This window comes from Leopardus geoffroyi, chromosome C2 (genome assembly GCF_018350155.1).
Source record: "Leopardus geoffroyi isolate Oge1 chromosome C2, O.geoffroyi_Oge1_pat1.0, whole genome shotgun sequence".
NCBI lineage: Eukaryota > Metazoa > Chordata > Mammalia > Carnivora > Felidae > Leopardus > Leopardus geoffroyi.
The window spans coordinates 92,950,451-92,978,093 of NC_059333.1; the positions used below are offsets into that span (position 1 = coordinate 92,950,451).

The following is a 27,643-nucleotide window of genomic DNA, read 5'->3' on the forward strand; positions in this document are numbered from 1 at the left end:
GTATGCAAGTTGTTATGTGTACCTAAAAGCAATAAAAGTAATTCTGCATTCAATTACAAAAATATGTACTGCGCTTGACAATCTTGGCTTTCGCATAACCGAAGTCCTTCCACAAATGGGAATATTTAACTTGCATTGAAGTTACTACATAGAAGTCAATAACTCTCTTTCAAAAAATCTTCAATAGTGAAAACATTAGAGGGAGTGTTTATTGTTGTTTTTAGTTTTGTTTTGGGTCAGAGGAGTATATTCAGAGTCAAGTTTGGTGAGTCTGGCATATGATCAAGCTACATAATACCCCTGAAGGTGAAAAATGTGATACAAACCATTAGTACTGATTTTATATTTGATCCCAACACAAGTTCTGAAGAGGACTCTAAGGTCCCTTCTAATCCTTAAGCTTTATTTATCTTTGAGTTGATACTTGGGTCTTAGGATCTCTCACTTTAAGTTAAAGATACATATTAAACACCCACAAACCTAGATCTAGCTATTTAGAGCATACAAGAACATTATATATAAATCTTGGCTTCAGGGACCTTATTTTTCATATATGTGCATGAGCATCTCTGGGCTATTGAATAAGACCATAAGACAAAAAATCTTTTAAAATTCAATTTATAATTAAGAAGAAAGAATTAAGAAGGGTGCTAATTTTGTAGTGAATGCAATAAATATAGAGGGTATGGAGAGGGAGAGAGAATGAGGAAGAGAGACCGAAAGTTTGAGAAAGAACGTGTTGGCTTGAATCATCAGAAAACCTCCAGAGATAGAAAGACCTGCACTAATCCTTGAGGGAAAAATGAGCTACACAGAGGTTGAGAAAAGAGGAACAGAATTCTTACAGATGGAAAAAGAGCGAGAGTAAAGGACAGGAGAAGGAGCACTACCTAAATGTTATTTCAAGTTCCCCTTCTCAGAGTGGACAATGGCTTCTGATTATCCTTTGAATGTAATTAAGGCTTCAAGGCTTCTACCCGCCACTCCCTGGATTCTCCAGCTAATACTTATTAGGCATATCAACTTAATAGAGTCTACACAGAACTAATGCTCACCCTTCCACAACTTTTGCAATTTCTACAGCTTCTCGTAAGGCACTTTACCTAAAGTACCATAAACTGCTCAGCTCATACTTCAAAAGTGGTTTAAACTCAAGTCTTTCCATTTTTGTCTTTCTTCACTAACCACACGTGGTTAAGATCTCCTCATATACCAAATGAGTCCCATATCTATTTTTATGCTTCAATGTGCTTTTTATTCTTGCATGCATTCAATGTTGCTGTAAACAGAAGCAGAAACCATGTCCTTTATTAATTAGATTAGATTGTGAAGTTCTTGAATCATTTATGTACTAGGGATTTCTATGGAATCTAGAATCAGAATCATGGGCTTTCATTATATACTTTATGTATTCAAAGCACCATATACATTTATAGTACATAGTATTTGGACCACAAAAAGTTTTCAATTCAGTGGAAAATTGAACTGTAATGCAAGCAGAATGTGAAAAATGCCAAAGGAGGTGATTTCAAGAGCTAAGAGATTATTTTTAGATATGTTAGATATGTTAATCAGAGTTGGATTCATAAATAAGGATGTTTCTGAGCTGGAAAATATTACAATGCCTAGAAATAAAATGAGATGACATTCTAGGAATGAGAAACAAAATGCTTAAAGGAATGGCATATGTAAGTCTGGATTCAGGTGGTCAGGAGCCTAGTTTAATTGGAGCTGAGATCTGGTGAATATTTTATAGCATAGTATTTTATAAAAACCAGTGTGACTTGAAATCATGCCAGAACCATTATTTTATTTTATTATTATGGGTCCACTCAGCAAGGATTCTAGAGTCATGTCTTCACTCATGACTCTTACAGTAACTAAAGGATTGCTATTTGGAAAGTTCCAAGTCTCAGTTTCTTCAACTATAATCAAAAGAATAGAGCCACCCAATTTCTTTAAGCCTCACAATTATTTCCCACTTTAACGTTCTGTTTACATTTTTTGTAACACAAATTGTAATTTATTGTATTTGTATTTATTTATCTTGTACCCATTCTCCAAAAATAGAATAAGGGTAGAGATCATATCTACCCTTTCCACCTCTGTATCCCAAATTCTTAGTTTACAGGGTATATGTTTTGAAAATTATTAATGTACTTTTCTAGTGTACATTTTTGAGAACAAGTTTTTTATTATAGTACCTAAATGAATGGGGCAAGGTAATATGGGAGGATTAGAATTTGTTACAGATGGAATGTAAAAAGAAAAACAATCAAGATAAAATTCAGCTTTGGATACTCAAAATATGACTTTGCAGCACATATGAGGCTCTCAAGCACGGCCATTATCTTGAAAGATAATTGTCAAAATTCCTTTGGCTCCCCTTTTAGAATAACAAAGGTCAGACTTGGCAGGGCCAATAGGAAAAGACTGTAGAACCAAATTCCACTCTCTTTGTTTTGCCTTAGAGAGTTTTGGGAAGAAGGAAATGAAAGTAGAAGAGTTATTTCAGCAGATGTGTGTCGAGTTTCCCGGATTTGTCTGAATACAGGAAGGGGCATCAAGTAAGTAGGAGTAAACTTAAGAGGAGACTACTATTACTCTAGTCTCTACAACTTTGGGAGGAAGCCACATCATGGGCTATAATACATACTGTTCTATAATACATCTAACTCTCATACCCTTGGACACAGAAGTAGTCAAGCAAAGAGAGGCTCTTGGGTTTGGTTTCGCCATATTAAAGGCACAATCTCGGAAGGCCAAGATATTGAGCTGAGAACCAACAAGCCTGCTATGTGGTCCACCAGGGTAATATACGGGAATCCAAAGCAGGGTATGGAAGTGAATCAGGGAATAACCTAGGATCTGACTTTCTTGGAACCAAACAGTGCCAAGGCAACCAGGCAGAGCAGATCAACATCTATCAGAGCAGAATATATATAAATTACACTAGCTGCAGATATCCGTCATAAGTAATTGGTAAACCCAAGTAGAAGGTGCAGGGATGAAATGAGACAACAGGATAGTGACATGGAGACTAAACTTTCACCATGTCTCATATATTACACCTTACCAAATATTCCCTGACATCATTTTAAAGAGATACAAGACCTTAAGAAAAGTTTGTTTCAAAGATTAGCAATTGTGTCCATGAGATTTTGAAGATTAATTCTGAATGCTGATTAAAAAGACTGTTTAGGACAGATTGGACACTTAGTTAATTTCTAACCAGGAGAATAGTTTACTTACACATCCAGTTAGAGTAAGAACCTGACCATGTGACTTGTCTGCAATATCTTTAATAAAGTAGTGTCTGGCATATGTTTAGTGTTCGATAAAGAGCTTTCATGACTGAAACAACTAAAGGGCTCTCTAAATAGCTATGATTGTTTGATTCCAGTGTACTGCTAAGATTAAAAAGAAAATGTAAATGACCTTTTAGTTGCTCTCTACTGCCCAGCCATGCAGTACTCAGAGGAAGACAAAGTCCTAAGGAAACAGTATTGTTTTGGGAGGCCAAAATCCAAAGCCTAATGAATCATTAACTTTCTTTCAGCTTACTTAAACTTACTACCCCAGGAGAGCAAATGAATTAAGAGGATCACATTGCCTTCTCAGGAATCAGTATTTAAAGAAATCTCTACAAGAGCATTGCTAACATTCATAGTTGGCTTAATAGTTCACAAAGCATGTTCACATAACACTATGTCATGTAGTGTCATTTAACATCTGAAGAAAAGGGCTTTGAAAAGTCAAGCCACATGGCCAGCAGTATCTCATTCAGATTTGGTCTAGATCTACAACCCAAACAAATACATACATGTCTATGTATAAATTGCAGAATGTCCCCAATATCAGGCATTTCAGATGCTAGCATGACTTATTTTATATCTCCTACCATTCTTGAAACTTAACCAAGATTTTAAAACCTGGTGCACCGGTATAGAGGAACAGTTCTCAGCTACAGTGGTTGTGTCTGCTATCCTGTGTTTTCGTTGTTTGTTTAAGTTGGGAGGCGCTCTCGCTGATTGTTGGCCACTACTGGCTAGGTGCTCTTCATTCAAGAGCAATCCTGTAGAACGAAGAATTATCCTACATCTCACACATCTTTCAAATACCTTGCTGGACATATACAAGTGAGAAAACTATGTATATTCATTGAAGCCCATAACCTGACTCTTTTTTACATATCAATATTTTAACATTTTATTTTTTCAGTTTAACATAAAAATGCATTCTCCCAAAATACAACTATTTTACAAATGCAGGTAAATTTTCATTTTAGAATATTATCAAGAGTTCAGTTAGCTTGTAGGAAAATCAGGTGACTGACAGCAGAGCTGTTCATGGTATTTGAGTCCCCAGCACACCATACCTGTACCTGCCTGCATTTTAGCCTTTCCACTTTAATAATTCTATGTATAAGCATAAGCATCTAACTACTTGATCCATCTTCTAGTGAAGCCATGCATATACATTTATATAATAAAAGTATATATTATTATTAAATTATTTCTAAAACTTGCATGTGTAGGTAGAGAATATCAACTCTTTTTTTTTTTTAATTTTTTTTCAACGTTTATTTATTTTTGGGACAGAGAGAGACAGAGCATGAACGGGGGAGGGGCAGAGAGAGAGGGAGACACAGAATCGGAAACGGGCTCCAGGCTCTGAGCCATCAGCCCAGAGCCTGACGCGGGGCTCGAACTCACGGACCGCGAAATCGTGACCTGGCTGAAGTCGGACGCTCAACCGACTGCGCCACCCAGGCGCCCCGAGAATATCAACTCTTAAGTTCATTTCAGTATAATTAAAAGTACATTACAAAAGACTTTATACAAATGAGCTATTGGATCTGATCATATTGAGAACCACTATTTCAGGAGAATTCATCATGGTTCTACAAGCAAAATGTTAAATCCAGAATCCAAGGAAAACAACCTGATTGTGGATTTCATTTGGAGTTTCTTTGTAATCACAGCAGACCCAACATACATAGACTACCACTGTCCCAGAGCTACACACTTTACCCCTCATAATAATCACTATCCTAGACACAAATCACTATACCACACATACCATTAAGATTTAATACAAGGTCCTTGACTGTCTATTTACATGCAGGATATTGAGGTTATTGATCTCATCTAAAAGGCTGTGAGAAGAATGCATAAAGCAATAGCACACTTCTGATAAGAAGTTTGCAGAAATTTACATAGTGGTAAAAACAAAAAATTAACTATCCTTAGGAAATCACCAGAGACCATAATTTGAATTTAAAAATTTTAACAATACAGTAATTCTGACTTAAAGAAACGTGAAATTAAATATAAGTAAAGTTTAAAAAACCTTTTTTTGAAATGAATAAAGGAGGAGAGAAAGTAGAAGGAACTTTTACTCATTATACTGTTGGGGTTATTCTGTTTTGTTTTGTTTTTTTTGGTTTTTTTTTTTTCAGACAAATACTTGGTGCTCACTTCCTCATCATGGTACAATATTAAAAGAACTCTAAATTCAGCAAGAATAAGTTAAAATTTCTTCAGCTTCACACTTATCACTGTATTATTCCAGAGTTATGCTGTGAAAAATCAGTTGTATACTGTGACCAAAAGAACAAGTTTCAGCCCTGGGTTAAGTCAATGTATTTCTTTGTAAAATGTTTTAAAATTTGGAGATAACTTGCTAGATGATGACACCTCCAAAAGTGAGCATGTTCAACGATTGCTGGAATCTGCTATGCTTCTTTTCCTCCTTCTCCCTTTTACCTTCTTATAGCTTGATACAGTGTACTCCCTTCCTCTACACACACACCTCATGAGTTCAGGTTCTGTTTCTCTCAACCAACTGAGAAGAGTATAAATTAGATTTTAGTTGTATGATGACATCTGAGGCTGAGAAATAGGAAATGCTCTGTCCATGCTCACATCAAACCTCATCATGGCTACCCATGATGAAAAAGCCCCAGTCTCTGCTTTGGAAGCACCTGTGATCACCCTATATAGATACAACACTTTCAGGTTGATTTTCTGAATTTCTGGATTTGGGTTCTTATCTGACACTGCCATCTTCCTGCTCTATGAACTTAGAGCTCACCGTTTTGAATCACTGACTTGAGTCACAGCCTATTTCTGATTATTGGACCCTAATATCCTCTCTTCTTTAGATTTGGCATCTGCCTGGTAGTCCATGTTCTATGCAGGGAGTGAGGGATGATAGTGATACCTATTAACTTAAGGTTTCAAAAATGGTTGAGAAGGAATCTTGGGAGCATTTTTACCATAGTGTTTAGGACACTTCAAATTATTGATGCATTTAAAATGTGATTAGCACTTAATTTTCATAAGGTATTAATAACCTCATCCCACATAGCTCATAAAACCTGGGAATATGTCCTAACTACACATAAAAAAAAATGATTCAAATCTGTTCTCTTCTTGTCCATGGGGTTCTTAATGATTTTGTCTCATAATTAGTAATTACCAATAAGCTTCATTTTGTGTCTATTATAATATTGGGAGCAACTTATTTAAATTGATTTTCAACTGAAGCAACTACTAGGTATCCTCTAATTATCTTTTATGTAACACAAACCATACATTATTAAATGAGTTTCCATTATTAAATAGAAAGGCCCTTGCATGGTCTAATAATAAGGGCTAACATCATGGAAAGAATCATTTGGCACCATACAGGGACATAGAGGATTAAAATGGTGACACAAATTAAGTTCTATCAGTATGAAATAATATATTATCTATAATTCAAAAGAACTTTATTAAAAAATAGCAACTTCTGAATCATCAGACGTAGTGCAAGGATTATTTACCTTGAAGACTTTAAAACAACATTCCGTTGTTCATTCGATTAAGTTTTAGAATAGCTTAGTTATGATCTTAACTACTATGATCAGGAAAACACTGAATTGAGATGAATAAATATTCAGTTAAACTCCATCCAACTTATAAATTTCAAATATTTTCTCCATGACATATTCGCTTCATGTAAATTCTCAATAGGGAATCTTCAAACAAAGAAGCAAACAATAACCTGATTTAGCAACTGTCATTTCCAGCATGCTTTACATGGGACATCACGGAGCTCAAGGATCTAATGGGAGTACTTCAACACATTAAAAAAGTTGAGTTCTTTGGTCATCACAACTATATTTTCCTTTGGTCTAGTTCTTCAAGGCCCAGATGTGTGGTAAGCTAATAGCCTATAAGTAAATTAGGGCAATTAACATCCTTCACATCCTATCACCCAGGTATGCTTCAGACTTACACCATTGTGGAGACATGGAAAGTACACTATGTAAAATCCGACTTTTAACCTTCACATTTATCTTTGTTAAATGTGCTTCACCTATTTCCTGAACTCAAAGTGAAAAGGACAGGGAGGGGCATATTGATCTAGCCAAAACACATGTTGCTGGAAATCTGTACATGAATGAAATCCTTAAAATACAAATTGGGTCTTAATTGCACTAGAAAAAAAAAAAGTTCTGTTTAAAAAGACACTATTGTATCTTCAAAGCAAAGAATTCTTTTGAAAACTAATAATCACACCAAATTATTTTCTGTTTTGGCAGGTTTGAATTTTAACACACTGAGTATAATAAGGTACTCTTGTTATGTAAAATTAAGTAATAATAATAATAATAATATCTTATATTTGCATATTGTGATTAAAAAATAACCCCCCCCCCAGCTTTGGAATCATCTGGATCTTGCTCCATCTCAAACTCTATAAACAGTTACTTGCTTGCATCCTTAGCTTCTGTTTCTTCATCTGGAAAATGGTGCCCATAGGCATCTCTTAAGGTTGAAATGCTGATTAAACTTGGAAAACATTTGCAAAGTACAAAGCATAATACTCAACATACCCTTATCAACTTTACAGTTTCTCCTGGGCCTTCATATGTATTGTTTTATTTGATCCCATCAACCAAATAAAGGGATCTACTATGTCTCAATTGTATGGACAGGATCTAAGACTGAGTAAATAAGCATAAGATATTTGCTCACAGTAAGTGATTAACTGGAAGTTAATTAAAATTTTTCATTACCATGAAATTAAGGAATGAGAGAAAAAAGGGCAAGGAAATACTATTTTGAGTTGCTACCTCTAGGTTATCAAATCCAGTATTTTCTCTCATTCTTTACCTTTTACAAGCAACAATTATTGTCTTGTCCCTGGGACATCCACCCCATCTGGAATTAATTCCATATCCTCAATTGTCACAGACTGAGGGAAATTTCAACTCTATTTCCTGGAAAGATAGGGCCAGCACTCACTAAGGACGGTGTTTTCAAACACACAGTGCCTGAAGCAGTATTAAAGTTATGTGGAACCAAAGAAGGGGAAGGGAAAGAGGACTTGAAATTGTAGGGATGATCATTTCTTCCACTGAGGACACAAGGGGATAAAAACGAAAGAAAAGCAAATCAAATGAGATCTCTGTATTTTAAAAGGAGCAAAAAATAGCTACTTATACATCATTTATAAATACATGCCAGCTGCATATTAATACTAAATGGAAGGAAGCAACATTTAAATTTATTTTTGTAAAACTAACCACAAATATGCACGCAGTATACAGAATGCCCTGTAATGAAAAGCACAGCTTTAATCTCTGTCAACAGTTGCAAGAACAGCAACTTATACAGGATGACAATTTAATAAAAATCTTTAAATATTCTATTATGGCGGAGAAGGCTCCTTAAATTACAACAGCTTTGATAGATTTTTTCAACTAAAGAAATATCTATTTTTTAATTATTATTTTTTTTTTTATTTTAGAGAGAGAGAGAGAGCAGGGAGAGGGTCAGAGGGAGAGAGAGGGAGGGAGGGAGAGAGAGAGAGAAAGAGAGAGAAAGAATCTTAAGCAGGATCCATACCCACCACAAAACTTGATGCAGAGCTCAATCCCACGACCCTTAGGGCTCTATCTCACGACCCTGGGATCATAACCTGAGCTGAAATCGAGTTGGATGCTCAACCAACTGAGCCACACAGGCGCCCCAGGAGATATCTAAATTTGATAGGAGCCTCAGGTTTTAACATCCATTACTTTCCAGTATATAATTCATTAACACCTCAGGCAGCAATTTAAGAGATATGATTTCTTAAATATGGAAAGTCATGGCATATGTAGTAATAGCTATTGTTATGCTAGGTGGGAAGAGACGAATTCATAAACAGAATCACTTAATGAAAAATTTCAAAATAATATTAATAATGACAAAAGGTATCATTTCTTGAACTCTCTATATCAATCACTGTGTGAAATGGTATATATACACACTCCTGTCTAATTCTTTCAAAACCCTATGAGGTGGATATTACTATTATTATCACTATAATGACTAAAGAAAGTTTAAACAAATTGCCCACAAACACTAGTAAATGGCATTGTCAGGTTCAAATCAGATCCAACAAACTTCATAGTCCATTTTCCTACTAAATAGGGCTTACACTGTCTGTCAGTTCTTAGTGAGTTCATTTCACAAACCTCAGAATCCTTTACAATAGTTTTAGAAGTAAGGAGGTTAACTGGAATAGTTAAGGGAATTTCCAAACATCATAGTTAATACAATATTGAACACTCATTGAGCACTTATTAGCACTGTGCTGAGGGCTTTACATGCCTGATGATTCAATTTGACAATGTCCTTGTGAGATAGGTTACTGTCAATATTCCCATTCTCTGTGTAGGAATCTGGTGTAGAGCTTAAATAACTTGCTCTGATCATTCATCAAGTGGGTAGTTACTCTGCATCCAGAGACAAAGCACTTAATCAGAGCATTCAAATGTTTCTTATTCAGGGAGTAACCCATAAAAACAGTTCCAGAAACAGTATGCAGGTCTCACCCTGAGAGGTGGGTGCAGAGATGCAAACCTCAAACACATCAGCAAGGGAGGGTTATAGAGGCCAAGGACAGATTCATCATGCAGACTCCAGATGACTGACTGTCACAAAAATACCTACTTACAATTACTGATAACAGCTTGAGCCACGGAAATATATTATTTAGAATGACAGCAAGGAAGCATCAGTGCAAATTCATCCTTGCTTTAGAAGAGTGAGAACAGCTAAGAGTCAATTATTATCCATCAAAACATCAATCTTCTTCTATTTCTCTTTCATATCCAAACACTGACCATAAAGCCATTTTGTTACCTTGTCTTGGAGCAAACATTTCATGTTTCTATTTCCTTACCATATTAAAAAAAAATAGTGCTCAGCATATAAAACAACCTCTGCTTATCTCATCTCACAGGACAGAAAATGCTGCAGACAGTTTGAAGAGAGAGTAGTTTGAACATATACAGTTACCAGCCAATCCTGTCATCATGTATTTGATTGCCTAACAAATTTCAAATGAAAATATGTAGCTTAAATCTCTACCGGTAAACATTATTTTCTTGAAAAATATTGTTTTAACATGAAGCAAATGGGCAATCTTTAAGATGAATTGTTCCAGTTGTTTTTGTTTTGTTTTGTTTTTAATGTAGCTTGAAGCAGAAAGAAAATCTGGCCCAGTTTCTGTCTCAATTTCCAATTCCAAGGCATCAAATTGCTGAAGTTGGAACCAGAAAAGGTGCATTTGTTTCTGTTCTTGGTTCATAACATTCTTTAGCCTTATATATATCAAATGTATATGTAATATAAACATATAATATATATTTAATATATATGTGACATACATCTTTAACATGCATGATATATATAAGTTCATTTATATTTCAAAGAATTTTCTGATCAACAACTAAAATAAATAATATACATATTATTCAACCCCCAAAGTTTCAGTTTCCTTACCCTAGTGACAGAAGTCTGACTGGATTGTCAACTAATGCCCCCCCTTCAATTCCCCCCTTCAATTACTTGCCATTAACACCTTTCAAATGTATGCTTGAATACTATCATTGTCATAAAATGGCACTGAGCAAACACAAGGATCCCAACCTTGATACATCTTGCCACTTGACATTCAGAGAATTAGAATTTAAAATGAATTTAGTTGTTTAGAATTTTAAAAATTTGCCACCTTCAATGTTCAGAGAACATTAGTCTAAAAACTCATGATTATATTTAAAAGCAACCCAAAGATTACATTATTAACCTTTCACCTTTGCTTTTACTTTTAGGAGGTTTTAGAACTATGACAGTGATGATTTATACTAAAAGTATATTTCTGATTATCCCTAAAATGACATCTTCTTTTTCATATCAATGCTAGGTTACTTTTGGACAAATTATTTTATCAATGAGCAATATATAAGTAAAATTTCTAAGAAACCTGCGGTATATTCATATAAATTAGCATAAAAGTCATAACCCTGCTAGGGAAAAACAAAAACAAAACTCTTTTAAAACCTCATTTTCCGTACAGGATAGTCTTTCCACCCTCATCTCCCTTCATTCTAGCCTCAAAATATCTGCTATCCAAAGTATTTCCCTCTAACTCCTTCTTTTTTCCTCGGGCCAACATCCTATGCACCTTCAAAGTATTAATCCAGTATTTTCTCTTTTGTAGAACATGTCCTGATTTCTTATAACCATAACTATTCCTGGAGCATAGACTTTCCAAAGAAACCCTGTCATAAAGCGTGTCATTGTTTAGGACAGGGAGGAGGTTTCTATGTCTCAGTCATCCATGGTCAGTGTCTAGTCATGGTATTCGTACAGCTGGTTTCTCATAGTGTAATGATTACAAAGTCAAATGCAGAGGCTACCTAAGGCATTTTCCTGGCTCCTGGCTTCAACTTTAAGAATATAATTAATCTGCTCTTGAAAAATTCCTTCCTCCTTGAGGCCAACATATTTTATTATAGTATCCTTTACTCCTTCCTTGAATCGTTTCTTCTACTGACCTTCAGATCACCCACCTACATTCATAGAAATATAACTCAGCTTACAATCTCCCTCTTCAATCCAACTCATGTAATAATTTTGAATGATTTCAATACATGCGAAGACAGCCTATCTAACTTCTTAGGTTCTCACATTTTTTTAAATCTCTTCTCCTATAATGACATTTATCCTTAAATCATGTCAGTCACCCCACTCTATAGGATTCCTTATGACTCAGAATTGTTGTACCTGTAAAAACTTTCAACTATTTTCAGCTCTTTCATTCCCTTATTCTTTCTGAAATCCTGGAAACTCTAATTCCCTGATCTGTATGTTTTCTGCTGATTTATCAGTTTCTTCCTGTTCTTATTCTTTTTTACTAGCTCTGGTGAATCATATTTTTCTCTAATCAAAAACCTCAATAAACTCAATTGCTACTCATCTTTCCTCAACTCTACATTGCTTCTAAAATCTAATCGTATATAATTTGCAACTAGGCTACATAACATAGCAGAATGGAAATCTTTGTACTGACAGACTAGATCAGTACTCATTGGTGGTTTCCAGAGTATTCTCAAACTCACAACACACACAAGCCAAACTTATTTAATTCTCAACTAACCCTTGCTCTACTTAGCTATGTCCTCTTCCACTTAATGGAACCACCCACTTATTACAGACTTTTCAACTCCAACATGTTATAAAACAATACATTCTCCTAAATACAGTAAAACCTTGGTTTGTGAGCATAATTCATTCTGGAAACATACTTGTAATCCAAAGCACTCATATAGCAAAGAGAATTTTAAGCACCATTGGCTCAGTTTTGATCATGTGACACTCGGGGTCATGTACTACTCGTATTTCAAGATATCACTCCTTTAGCAAGTTAAAACTTATTAGAAATGTTTGCTCATTGCGTGGAACACTCATAGAACAAGTTACTCGCAATCCAAGGTTTTACCCTATCTTGAAAATCTGCCAATTTTCCGAATTCTCTGACAATGCCTTAGTTGAAGGGCCCCAATATTTCTCACCTAGATTAGGTCTGTGATCCCTAATAAGTATTCTGCCTTTAAGTTTGTCGAATCTTTTTTTCCACAATGTTGTTAATGTGACCGTTTTGAAATTCATATCTGACCACATCACTCTTCTGATAAAAAATTAGCCCATGAGTGGTTTTCATTACCACAAGAATGAAAACTAAATCCCTTGGCTAGCATACAAGGCCCTTTAAAATCTAGCTTCAGCATACCCCTCTAAGCCTCATTTTCAGTGACACCCTCAACTTCTTTATCTATTGTCACTATAGTTAGGACTGGTGAACTATTATAGGATCCCTGCAACTTCCATGGCATGGATCTTTTCATTTGGAATGAGTCTAGACTTTTTCCACCTAACATCTCTACTACTCCTTTAATTCATAGGTCAAGAATTACCTTCTTTGTGAAGTCTGCCCTAGTTTTTCTATGGCTTCATAATAACTAAGCAAAGATAAGCTCCTTCTTCTTTGTATAACCAATGGCTTTTTCTTTTATCTAGATTGCTAATTACTTTGTGTAGTTATTCTTTCTTATATATCCCTCCTACCAGGTTCCTTAAGAGGAAGGAACCATGTCATTTTCATCTCAGTTTCCCCAATATATGGGAAAAGTACTGATAAAGAGTAGGCATTTAGTATATGTTTGTTGGATAATATATCAGATTTTTAATAGAATGAACTGCTCTTGTCACATTAAAGGTCTGTGGGCACTCAGGTTGACTAGACATATTGTATTTCAATTCAGAAACTGTTTCAATAGCTGATATCATAATTGCTTCCACATACAGAAAGATAAGGGACAAACTGAGGAAATTACAAATACACAATTCCACTTACAGAATGGGGCATAAATAAAAAAAAATTGCACCAGAATCTGTAGATAACTGAAAATTAAATTATACCACCCTAGGTCTTTGGGGGCAGGGGTGGAGTTAAAAACACTTACTGTTACCGAATGAACAGGGTTCTGTAGTCAGCCATCAAATTTAACCCCATCTCAAGTATTTGTGTATGACTTTCAGTCAATTAATGTTTCCAAAGTTCAATTTCCGTACCTAACAAGTGTGGACATTAATACTCAATGAAGGGACAATTGTTAGGAAGATTATGTGAATGGTTAGCGTACAGTGTCTGGCTGATAGTAAAATTGTCCATTTACGGTAGTTCTTTTTTCCCATGTATCTAAATATTTATACATCCATATATATTTCTATCTATCTACATTAATTTTTGAAGAACATATATTCAGAATCCATAATTTTTATGCACCAGTTATACAGTTATCAAATCTATATGGTGGTCTATGGGCAACAATATTTCTGTCCATCTGTGAAGCAACTGTCCTCGGTCAAAACAAAAAACAATGTTGCTAAGGAAGTCAAAATTAACTTCTCTCTTCAATTTATCAGCAACTTGAAGACTTTAAATGATAAATTTATTAATAAATTAAGGCAAATGAAAATGAAGCAATGAAAGCAGACAAAAAGAATTATGAGGTACGTGGAGTTACATGCAAGCAAAGCTTAAATGTTGTACATGCTTCTGGACTAGCCTGGATATCAGAAAAATATTCCAGCATCTAGCTCCAGCAGATGCAAGATGGCACTATCTTTAGACCTGGTGCAAGACAGTATTCTACATCATTCGCTGGCTTCCTATTTATATAGCTAGGTGTGAACCTCGGTCTCCAGATCACCCTTCTGGCCTTGATGTCCGTCAGCTGCCTTTACTCTACAGTTAGCTGGACATCTATACACCTTGTGCTAGTCCCTCAACCAAGTCCTTGTTTGATGGCTAACGAAATATTATTTCTTGGAGTCTCAAGTCTTTTAGTTCTGATTCTGTAGGATTCCTCCTCCCTGGAAATTTCACCTGACCTCTTCTCCTAATTCACTTTTAAATTATTTCAGCAGACATTAATTAAGTGTCATTATTTGCATGATATTATGCTAGACATTTGGGCCTAGGATAAAAAGAAGAAGAGAGACACAAACAAGTGAAGAACTGTTTCACAACTCCAGGACTCAATGTCTAGTTAGGAGGAACACATGAAAACAAATAAATCATAAGAAAGCAGAAAAGTTGCTTTGTTTGTAGTATGTTGAGATGTGTGGTGAACATTTAGGCATTCTTAAAACTAAGGATGGGGGTGCCTGGGTGGCTCAGTCGGTTAAGCGGCCGACTTCGGCTTAGGTCATGATCTCGCGGTCCATGAGTTCGAGCCCCACATCGGGTTCTGTGCTGACAGCTCAGAGCCTGGAGCCTGTTTCAGATTCTGTGTCTCCCTCTCTCTGACCCTCCCCTGTTCATGCTCTGTCTCTCTCTGTCTCAAAAATAAATAAACGTTAAAAAAAAATTAAAAAAAAAAACTAAGGATGGATCTTCATTTAATATCTCAATTTATAGTAACTACTATATAAAATAAAAATAAAAATCTTTTGTGAATTAAATGAATTTTGTAATATGTAAATTTATATGAAAAATATATACACAAAATCAGTTATACATTTGATGTGTTACCTTTATCTAAAAAAAACACACAAAAATGTTATATTAACTGGAAAAGACAGCATGTGTATTCTCTATACTTTAGCAATTATTGGGGGCTGAATGGCCATTGTAAAGGCCCAGGAAGAGTAGACTGGCTAAAATTCTTTACACAGGATTTGTACTGACTTGGACTCTGTACTGATTTGAGCAGGGCTCTGGACCCACTGTCAGGCCTTACTGTTAGTTCCAGTTTCCATCTGCACCCTGTTTATGCTCAGTCCTGTTGATCTGCCTGTTAGCTTGCTCAGATCATGCAATCTGTCAAAAGCATCACTACCCCAGCTCTCTGGATGTTCTGAAAGAAGGGAAGACCATCAAGCCCCAAAACTCACTGAAAGTTTCTCTTTCTAGGTTCCCTTTGCTATCCTTTGTAAAATCCAACTTCCTTTTTTTAGATAATTGTAGATTCATGTGCAATTGAAAGAAATGTTGAGAAAGAGCCACTTACCCTTTATCCAGTTTCCCTCATGGTAACATCTTGCAAAACTATAGCAGATATCACAACCAGGATATTGACATTGGTACAATCCACTGACTTTATTCAGATTTCTCCAGTTTACTTATATTTCTGTGTATGTGTGTATGTTTGTACATGGGAATATGTGGGTGTTGTTAGTGTGTGTGTGTGTGTGTGTGTGTGTGTGTAGTTCTATGCACTTTTATCACATTTACAGGTTCATGTATCCTATAGCAGAGTCAAGATTCTGAATTTCATCAATGAAATCATGACCCCTTGTGTTGCTCTTTTTTAACCACATCCACTTCCCTCTTGCCTTTTCCCACATCTGCTTCCTCCCTAACACTTAGCAACCATTAATCTGTTCTCATTTCAATAGTTTTGTCATATTACAATTTGTCATTTTACATAAATGGAATAATGTAGTATGTAATTTTTTGGGATTGGCTTCTTTTTTCCCCATTCAGCATCATTCTTTTGAGTTTCATGGAAGTTGTTGAGCACACAGATAATTCATTACTTTTTATTTCTGAGTAGTATGCCATGGTACCATTGCTATATCTTTTAGCACACTGTATAATGGCATAGTAGAAAAGATCATAGGCCTTTGCATCAGGCAAGCTCAGGGTCAATCCCAACCTATGTAATCTTGGACAAGTTACTTAATCTTTTCCATGTACACACCAACCCCAAATGTTTTGGCAAATATTAAATTAGACATTTATAAAATATCTAGCTTGGCTCCTGACATCAGCAAATGGTAGTTAATAAAGTACTAGCAGCCACCAAGAATAAAATAATTGGTTAAAAACTATTCGGTAAAGTGATACCTCCCTACCTACAACCACTTTTTTCTTATTTACAATGACTTGATTTTCAGAGTTCTTCTATGTAAGAATTTACTGGAGCTTTTTTTGTTGTTGTTTATTTGTTCTAATAAGTTTCTCAGTTTACATCTGCTACCTGAAGCTCCTAAATGTATTAAAATAATCAGGTCTAGAGACAGATTGGGCTGAGTGGTCAATTGGGAGATGCATGTGCAATGAAATGAGCCTGAGATTCTGGCATTTTGCAAATCAGCTACTTAGAAGACCAAAAATGACCAAAAAAAAAGGTATTCTGTTGATATTTATCCATGTTAGAATAAAAATATTTCATTAAGAAAGATCCACATGGACATCAGTGCAACCATTTCCAACAGGATTTCTTCCCATTTACTCCTCTCCTCCTTTATACCAAATCTAAAACCGTATTATTCTTAAAGATTAACAAACACCATATAAATAATTAATGTATTTTACACATTAAAGGTATACTTGAAAAATTGTTCAACATCACTCATTATCAGGGAAATACAAATCAAAATGACAACTCAGGCAACAACAGATGTTGGCAAAGATTCAGAGAAAGGGAAACCCTTTTGCACTGTTGATGGGAACACAAAGTGGTGTAGCCACTCTGGAAAACAGTATGGAGGCTCCTCAAAAAATTAAAAATACAGCTACCCTACAACCCAGCAACTGCACTACTAGGTATTTATCCAAAGGATACAAATGATTATTTGAAGGGGCACATGTACCCCAATGTTTATAGAAGCACTATTGACAATAGCCAAATTCTGGAAAGAGCCCAAATGTCCACTGACTTATGGATAAAGAAGATGTGGTGTATATATAATCAATGAAACACTATTCGGCAATGAAAAAGAATGAAATCTTTCCATTTGCAACAACATGGATGGAATTAGAGGGTATTATGCTAAGCGAAATAAGTCAGAGAAAGATAGATATCATAAGATTTCACTCATATGTGGAATTTGAGAAACAGAGCAGATAATATGGAGGAAGGGAAGGAAAAATAGGGTAAAAACAGAGAGGAGGCAAACCATAAGAGACTCTTAAATAGAACAAACGGAGAGTTGCTGGAGGGGAGGTATGTGGGGGGATGGGTTAAATGAGAGACAGGCATTAAAGAGGGCACGTTTTGGGGATGAGCTCTGGGTGTCATCTGTAAGAGATGAATCACTGGGTTCTACTCCTGAAGCCAAGACTAACCTGTATGTTAACCTACTTGAATTGAAAAAATAAAAGGTATATATGTGCTGATCAAAACCTCTGGTCTTGGCAAGATGGTAATTTTATATTACTGTTTTCCCACCACAATTTAATTTTTTTAATAAAAAATACATGAAAATACATACGTACATATATGATTAAAAAAAGAAGAGCTCCTTTAGTCAGCATGGAGAAAACAATGCTACCATGTTGATTGAATTTGAGTAAAAAATAAATAAATTTAATCATCATGCAAAACCATGGAAAAATAGTTTTTTATAATAATAAGGCACATCTCAAATCCCTATTACCTTGCAGATTCCTGGGAGTCAGAAAATCTATCCTAATCTGGATCATTTTCTCCAAGTTTACGAACCTGTGTCTCATCCCAACTGGTACTCTCTAAATTCTCTTATTCTGTCTTATTTAACTTAAAGTGGAAAAAAATAACTTTAGAAATGGTCTTTATACTAGAAATTTTAAAAGCTATTCTAATAATTAATGAGCTTAAATCCTTAATATACTATTGTCCTAGTTAACTCACCAGTAATGGTATCTTATGCAGATACAGAGTTACCCATTCATTTCTGAAAGGGTAGTCTTTTATTTCTTTAACACATTTTCCTACAGTATTGAATGACATATCCAAAATTTACCATGTTTTTTTTCCCTACAGGGCTTCCTCTTCAGCCCAAGATATAATATAGTGACTAAGTGCAAAGACTTTGTAGTCATTCAGACGTTACTCAATTTTTAGCTTTTCCAAAGCTTTGTCACCTTCAATAAGTATTTTAAACTCCCTAGGCATCAGCTGCCTCATCTGTAAAACTGGGATAATAATACAAATGCATAATTCTTGGTACAAAATAAGGAATCGATTAATATGTTTGATACAATGAGTAGTAATTCATATGTGAAATAAGTAAATTTCAGATATGACCATTCTGCTATTGATTGTGTTTATATTTTCTTTCATATTTTACAGAAATCTGCCACAAAAAGTTTGTTATCTTGTATACTTTTCATTCACCTCTTGTTACTCCAGAAAATGAAACAAAACTTTAGCAGCTTAACATAGGTCTCCAGATACTAATGATCATTGACTGACTGCATGTAACTGAGAAACAACAATAAATAAGGGATATCATAGTCAGATAGAGATTGCATTCTGATGTCTAACTAACTGGTTATGTGACATTAACAAGGGTTTATCCTCTCCAAGCTCCAGTTTCCTCATGTGTCAAGTGAGATAATACTATTGAGTTTACAGGGTTCTTCTAAGAACTGAATACAATAATGTAGGTAAGATAGTTGGCACCATGCTTGATACTCCTTTCCTTTTCTGAAAAAGTTTTAGTTTAATATTATTGCAAAAATCATCAATAGGTATGCTAACTTGACAAACCAGACCAGTATTTCAGAAAGAGTAAAACAGACTTATTTTAATGCCTTTTCTCTTAACGTACACCCTAATGCTCTGATACTGCTTTTAGAATAAATGCACAAGGATCTACCATAGCAATTGGGAAGATGTTATCTTCCTCTATGTGGATGATATGATACATCATTATATGCTAAAGGTGGCATCAGGAGTTAACTAGTACTGGTACCTAATTATTGACAAAGGAATGACTCAATATGAATCACTGAAATCACTGTATTTGGAGACATTCTTCACAATTTGACTGGCCATTATGTGTTTTCAGCATCTTATTTTTCTCAATTACCCAGGGGTACATTTCATAGCAACAAGATAATGCCATTTTGATCATGTACAGTTATTCTATATTAGTCATAAGAGAAAAAATGAAACTGATAATGTAAGTCTTTGAATTACACATTAAATTTCCTAAAATCTCCATTTAATCCTTAAAAAAAACACCTTTATCACAACCAGCTCCCATGTCATACCATAACAATTCTTAAAAATATAACTCAGTCATTTCAAATTCTTTTATTCTGAGATATCAATTCTTTATTGACAAGGATAAAACCAGCAAAACCTAAAGTGAGTCCCTACCCATCTGCCTCCTTCTAAAAATGTCCCCTGAATAATGAGTAATACATAACCATTTGTGCTGTTATGTAGTGGCATTGACCTCTACTTTTCAGCAAGGGTAATAAAACAATACAGTTGAAAGAGGTACACTATAAAAGGTGTTTAAACTCTAGAATAAAACTACAAAATACTTATACATATGGTAATGAGGTAAACAGTAACTAGGTTTGATTGAAGTAACATAACATAAGCTGAAATAATAGTGTATTAGGTGGTGGGGAGAGGAGGAGAGAGAGAGAAGAAATATGTCTTCTCAAATGTGTCAGGCCTCTGTTTGGCAATTTACACGTGTTCTCCCATTTAATCATTAGGTCAACTCTGTCCAAGAGGTATCAGCAACACCCAATTGTACAATGAAGCACAGAGGCTCTCAGAAGTTAAATAATTTGTCCAAAGCCATGGAGAATTTAGCCAGGATTTAACCTTCACCTGTCCAAGGATTTCTACATCATCAGGCATTAGAACAGACCCTTCTGTAAACAGGGACTTTATGCAGGTCACTTAAGTGTTTGGGTCCGTCTTTATTCACCATCATAGACACTCTGTGCTATCTCACAGGTATACATTAATAACACTTGAAAAATACCTCTATTCTCTTTGGAGGAAAGGCAGCCTATAAATCTCAAATGTTAATCTGCTAAAACCATAAAGACCAGTACAACTTCACAGCTCTAAACAAATTCTTTCTTGTTTGAACTCTGCTGTTCTGCATTTAAAATATCATTTTATCTACAATACTCTATAGTGGAGCACTGCCCTCTAGAAGACACATTTTCTAGTCCCAATCTTTCAAGCATTAGCTAGTGCTTGCCCTTGGATCAAATACTAGAAATACCAGAGGCTCAGTCTCCTCACCTATCAAATGGGATTTCCTACCTATTTCATCTGCATCATGGGGAAGAGCAAATGAGTAAAGTATAGGTGAAAGTATTGGGAAATTGAGCAAAACGTCAAATGTAAAGTGGCAGGAGAAATATTGTTACAAATATAGTGAAGCATGGAGGCATGTCTTAGGTCTTCTCTCTTCCAACGTGCTTATGTTAAGGTAAGTTGTCCAATCCCACATTATTTCATTAGATGTTTTGTGCTAGTTCTTCCACTTGCAAAGAATTTTGTCAGGGAAGCAAAATTATATTTTCCCAAACATATTAACAGTCACATATGTATTTAAGAATAAATGGTATAGGGGAGCCTGGGTGGCTCAGTCGGTTAAGCATCCAACTTCGGCCCAGGTCATGATCTCACGGTTTGTGGGTTTGAGCCCCATGTCAAGCTCTGTGCTGACAGCTCAGAGCCTAGAACCTGCTTCGAAGTCTGTGTCTCCCACTCTTTCTGCCCCTCCCCCGCTCCCCCCCCCAAAAGAAACATTAAAAAACTAAAAGAACAAGTGGTATAGGTGTGAAGCATGAACTAACACCACACCATCCCTCAGACAATTTAAAAAGCCAAGGCAAGCCATCCTCTAAGAATAAAATTAAGGAATCTGCCATTATACTCTATAAAGCTGTTTGCTATTTATGGCATTCTTAGCTATTATAGTAAATACTGTAAGTTTGAGCACTTTTAGAGTACTGTGTTTTCTTTTTGTACATTGAGATTTACAGTACAATAGATGCTTAACTCTTGGCCTTTATTTTTATGCTTAGAACTTCTGGCATTTTAAATCTCGACATTTATGATTAACATCTTTGCTTTATGCCAGAAGCTAAAAACTTAGGCCTCTGCATATAGTAACACCTTTCAACAGTCACACACTCCAGCAGTTACTAATTTTCCAACCCAGTACCTGAAGATGACATTTTGATAAATATGCAAAGGACTTTCTGAACTATTTATTAGTTCGGGATATGAAAAAGTACACCTTCAGAAATGACATTTTGTTTCCAAAATAACTTTGTATACTTTGTCCATGTTTTAATTTTAAATTGAGTTACTTATGGAATTTCTGAAAATATCACAAATAACTCATAATTAACAAACGGCATACTTCTATTTCTCATCTCATCACACTCAAAAAGCACTGTATTTTTTTTTTGAGTCAAAAAATTGCTTTTCCAGAAAAAAGAATCTGCCATGATACTTTATAATCCTCCTGTAAATGAATGAGGTGAATATCACTTTTTCATCCTTACTTTTAGTTAAAATGAACTAAGGAAATTTAAACTTTATGGCTTTCAGGATCAAGAAATGGGCCAATAGTTAAAATAAAAATGAAATGCTCAACATCACTCATCCTCAGGGAAATACAAATCAAAACCACAATGAGATACCACCTTACACCTGTCAGAATGGCTCACATGAACAACTCAGGCAACAACAGATGTTGGCGAGGATGCGGAGAAAGAGGATCTCTTTTGCACTGCTGGTGGGAATGCAAGCTGGTGCAGCCACTTTGGAAAACAGTATGGAGGTTCCTCAAAAAACTAAAAATAGAACTACCTTATGACCCAGTAATTGCACTACTAGGTATTTATCCAAGGGATACAGGTGTGCTGTTTCGAAGGGACACATGCACCCCCATGTTTATAGCAGTACCATCAACAATAGTCAAAGTATGGAAAGAGCCCAAATGTCCACAGATGGATGAATGGATAAAGAAGATGTAGTATATATATACAATGGAGTATTACTCAGCAATCAAAAAGAATGAAATCTTGCCATTTGCAACTATGTGGATGGAACTGGAGGGTATTATGCTAAGTGAAATTAGTCAGAGAAAGACAAAAATCATATGAGTTCACTCATATGAGGACTTTAAGATAAAAAAACAGATGAACATAAGGGAAGGGAAACAAAAATAATATAAAAACAGGGAGGGGGACAAAACAGAAGAGACTCATAAATATGGAGAACAAACTGAGGGTTACTGGAAGGGTTGTGGGAGGAGGGATGGGCTAAATGGGTATGGGGCATTAAGGAATCTACTCCTGAAATCATTGTTTCACTATGTGCTAACTAATTTGGATGTAAATTTTAAAAAATAAAAATTAAATTAAAAAATTAAAAAATTAAAAAAAAATAAAAATGAAATGGATGCAGTAAAATAACCCTGTACTCACTTTCCATGTTACATCTGAGGTGTATAATTAATAGTCACATCACAACACCAAGAATTTTCTAAGCTTCTTCTATGTGCTCAGAATAATGATGATAGCTTTCAATGCATAGAAATCAAGATCTGAGTCAAAACTGTCAGGTTTAATAAATCAGCTGATATTTTGGATTTATCTGCTTTTGCCTATTTATAAGAAAAATCAACAAAAAGATAATTTGATAAAATCATAATCTTAGTATCATAATAAAAATAACATTTCTTTTTAGCATGTTAAATTTCAGACATGCATACACATATGCATATTCCTGACATAGTTTTAATCATATCACAAACAAAATTTTGTATTTTGTTTTATTAAAACCTGACACCGCTTAATTTTAAACTACTTGATCCAAGACCTACATGTATCAATAAATAGAAGTTATTTGAATGATGATGCTTGTTTTTGAATAGCAACAATGAGCTGAGACAATTGGTTCTATTACAAAGCTAACATTATAACTAAAAATTAGTTATGAATTCTCACACATAATCATTACCATAACCCTGGGAAACACCTAGAAAGAATCATGTGACCCTAAGGTTAGAAAAAACAATGTTATGGGTTGAATTGTGTCTTCCTAAATTCATATGTTGAAGTCCTAACCCCCAGCACTTCAGAAGGCGGTGTTATTTAGAAATAGGGTTGTTGCAGACACAATCAGTTAAGAAGAGGTCATACTGCAGTAGAGTGGGTCCCTAATCCAATATGGCTTGTGTCATTACAGGAAGCCATGTGAAAGACAGACATTGATATAGGGAGAATGCCATAAGTATATTGGAGTTTTCTTGCTACAAACCAAAGAACTACGACACCTAGAGGGAGCACCTTCAGAGGGAGTGGGACTTTCTTGGCATCTTGATTTCAGATTTCTGACCTCCAGAACTGTGAGAAAATAAATTTCTGGTTGTCTATGCCACCCAGCATACGGTACTCTTTTACAGCGTCCCTAAGAAACTAATACAAACAATGTATTAAAAAATTTTACCTCATTACCCTCTACATACTCAACAAATGTAACACTCTCATAAGAAGTCTTACTGTCTCTTAAGTCCCTTCAAGTCATTACCCAAATTGCTACAATACTGTTCTGTCTTAAATTAAGAATGTGATCATTTCAGGGGTGCCTGGGTAGCTCAGTTGGTTGAGTGTCTGACTCTTGCTTTCAACTCAGGTCACGATCCCAGGGCTGTGGGATCTGAGGGTTGTGGGTTGAACCCTGCATTGCATTCTGCACTGCCAGCCTAGAGCCTGCTTGGGATTCTCTCTCCCTTTCTCTCTGCTTCTCCTCCCCACACTCTCTCTCAAAAATGAAATAAATAAACATTTAAAAAAAAAAGTAATTTCAGAAATGTAAATGGGTGCAGCCACTATGGAAAAGAGTATGTAGCTCCTAAAAAATTAAACATAGAACTACTCTATGATTCAGCAATCCCACTTCTGGGTTTGTAACCTAAAGAAAAGAGAAGAGGATATGGAAAAGATATCTGTACTCACATGTTCTCTGCAGCATCAATCACAATAGCCCAGATACCAAAACAACCTGTGTTCATCAATAGACGAATAAAGAAAATGTGGTATGTATAAACACAATGGAATATTACTCAGCCATGAGAAAGAGAGAATCCGGCCATTTGTGACAATGTGGATGGACCTTAAAGGATTATGCTAAATGAAATGAGCCAGACAGAAAAAGACAAAGTCTGTATGGTAACATTTATAAGTAGAGTCTTAAAAAAAAAGCGGATTCTAAAAAAAACCTCAAATTCATAGAAGCAGAGTAAAAAGTGTTGCCAGGGGCTGGATGTGGGGAAAGTAAGGAGAGGTTGGTAAAAGGATGAAAACTTTTTTTTTAAAGCTGTGAAATGAAAAGGTGTGAGGATTTACGTATAACATGGGTGACTACAGTTGATATACTGTATTGTAAAGCAGAAATTTTCTCAGAGTAGAACTTAAGTGTTCTTACCAACAAATAAACAAAAAACATAAATATGTAAGGCAATGGATAAAAAAAAAGGTGAAATCATTTTTTTCTATTAAACTCAAAATGAAAAAATAAACTATTACCCCATCCCAACATTTTAAAAGGTAATTACTTTACTGCTTAAAATAACTGTAAGGACTTCCTCATGTTGATAGGAAAAAATTAAACACAGCATGCAAATATAGCAATGACAGCTTTAATATTTATGATAATGTACTATGGGCTATGCATGGGGTTTAGTCACATCTATTATACCCTCATAGCATCCATTTGAACCCAGTAGTAGTGTTCCAATATTAGAGATGAAAGAACCAAGACTTAGTGAGAAAGTGAATTGCCCGTGATCACACGGTTAAAGAAGAGCCAAGCCAGGTTTTCACCCAGAGTTATCCTCCTTGAGGACACACACAGTTAGCTGCCATGAGGGAATTACAATAGCTGAAAGTCCCTTCCAGATATGACTTCTATATGTGTTGTACTTCAGTATTATTTCCTGATTCTACAATATCCTTCCCACTACATACCTGCCGTCTCATACATTCATTTTAGATTATGTGCCTTTAAATTTAACTGTATGTGTCTCTCCTCATTACTTCTACTAATACCTTTTTTTTTTTTTTTTTTAATTTTTTTTTCAACATTTATTTGTTTTTTTTGGGACAGAGAGAGACAGAGCATGAACGGGGGAGGGGCAGAGAGAGAGGGAGACACAGAATCGGAAACAGGCTCCAGGCTCTGAGCCATCAGCCCAGAGCCCGACGCGGGGCTCGAACTCACGGACCGCGAGATCGTGACCTGGCTGAAGTCGGACGCTTAACCGACTGCGCCACCCAGGCGCCCCTACTAATACCTTTTTTTAAAATTTTCTTCTGAAAGCCCAACAAAACTGAGAGCTACTTTCCAATATTTACGATTTGGTAATTATCACTTCCTCTGTGAAGTCTAGTTAGTTTCTCCTTAAGAAAAATCTGATGATCACTGCCTGTTTTCTGAATTCACGATAACTGGAAAGATGCCAATTATAGCATTTAGACAAATATATTACTAGTCACAAGTTTATATCTTTCTTCTAGACTATAAGCTTCTTAAGGAAAGCACATTATATCCCTAGTGCCTACAACAGATGATAAGTATGGATTTGTAGATTATATAAATGAATGAATGAGACATAACATTATTTTTAAGCTTACTGAGGCATAATTAACAAATAAAAATTGTAAGTATTTAAAGTGTACAACTTGATGATTTGATATATGTCTATATTGTGAAAGGACTCTCCTCATCAAGTTAACACATCCATCACTTCACATATTGGACCAGCTTTTTTTTTTTTTTTTTTTTTTTTTTTTGGTGAAAATATAACATATGATTAAGTTAAGAAGTTTTCATGGTTTCAAGTTTTTGCTATTACACCACAATATTTGTCCTAAAATGTAAATCGTCTTTCTTGTTAATGGATACTCTCTAAAGTCAGAGAATAGAACATTTGCTGGCCCCATCATAACTGCTCAATAAATGAGTTGAATAAATGTTGAATCTTAAGCATATTTCCTAGAACATATGAAATATTATTCAGCAGTTAAAATGAATGAACTAGATCTATATGTATCAACACTGATAAATCTAAAAAATATAATGATAATATTAACAGGTAAAAAGCAAATAGAGAAAGTATATTTAGCTTTATGTGTATGATATGGTTTAGATAAAATTTTGATATGCATAATATTTTACAATATTTATGATCAAATATATATGCACATATGTAATTAAAAATGCATGCAATGGATAAATGCCAACTTCCCAGAGAGGTAAGGAGAGTAAAGGGACAGAAGGGAACTTACCCATATCCATTATGTTTTATTTCTAAAGAAATATCAAAACAAAAAAAACATGTGCAAAAATAAGAGATCTAAAGTTAATGTTCCAAATGTTACCAGTGTATTAAATCAGGTTGGGAAATGCAGAGATAATTGTTTTACTGTTTTTTTGAATATTTTACTTCTGGAGCATCCCACAATTAAGAATAAAAACAAGTTATTTAAAATGTGTAGCATGCTGGGGCGCCTGGGTGGCTCAGTCGGTTGGGCGGCCGACTTCGGCTCAGGTCACGATCTCGCGGTCCGTGAGTTCCAGCCCCGCGTCGGGCTCTGGGCTGATGGCTCAGAGCCTGGAGCCTGCTTCCAATTCTGTGTCTCCCTCTCTCTCTGCCCCTCCCCCGTTCATGCTCTGTCTCTCTCTGTCTCAAAAATGAATAAAACGTTAAAAAAAATTTTAAATGTGTAGCATGAATCTAAAGGGAAAAGAAATTAGAAAAATCACCACTGGGTAAATGCCATTGTAATGATTGTTGCAGACAAGATTCACAAGTGGATGCTAAAACTAGTGGGCAAAAAATGAGGAGAAATAGAAGATTTGCATAATCTCAGTTTCTCCTCCAAGACAGTTATAAATTACAAAGGTAAATATAGCAGATTTACAGTGGAGAAACACAGCAAGCATCATGACATGCACATGTTCAGGGTGGATAACATCACCAGT

The 27,643-nt window shown here is 35.3% G+C and overlaps 1 protein-coding gene across 10 annotated transcripts in view; it reads right to left on the reverse strand.

Annotated features, from left to right (window-relative positions):
* Window positions 1–27,643, reverse strand: part of NLGN1 (neuroligin 1) — an 837,200-nt gene that overhangs the window by 577,363 nt on the left and 232,194 nt on the right. The window lies entirely within an intron of this gene.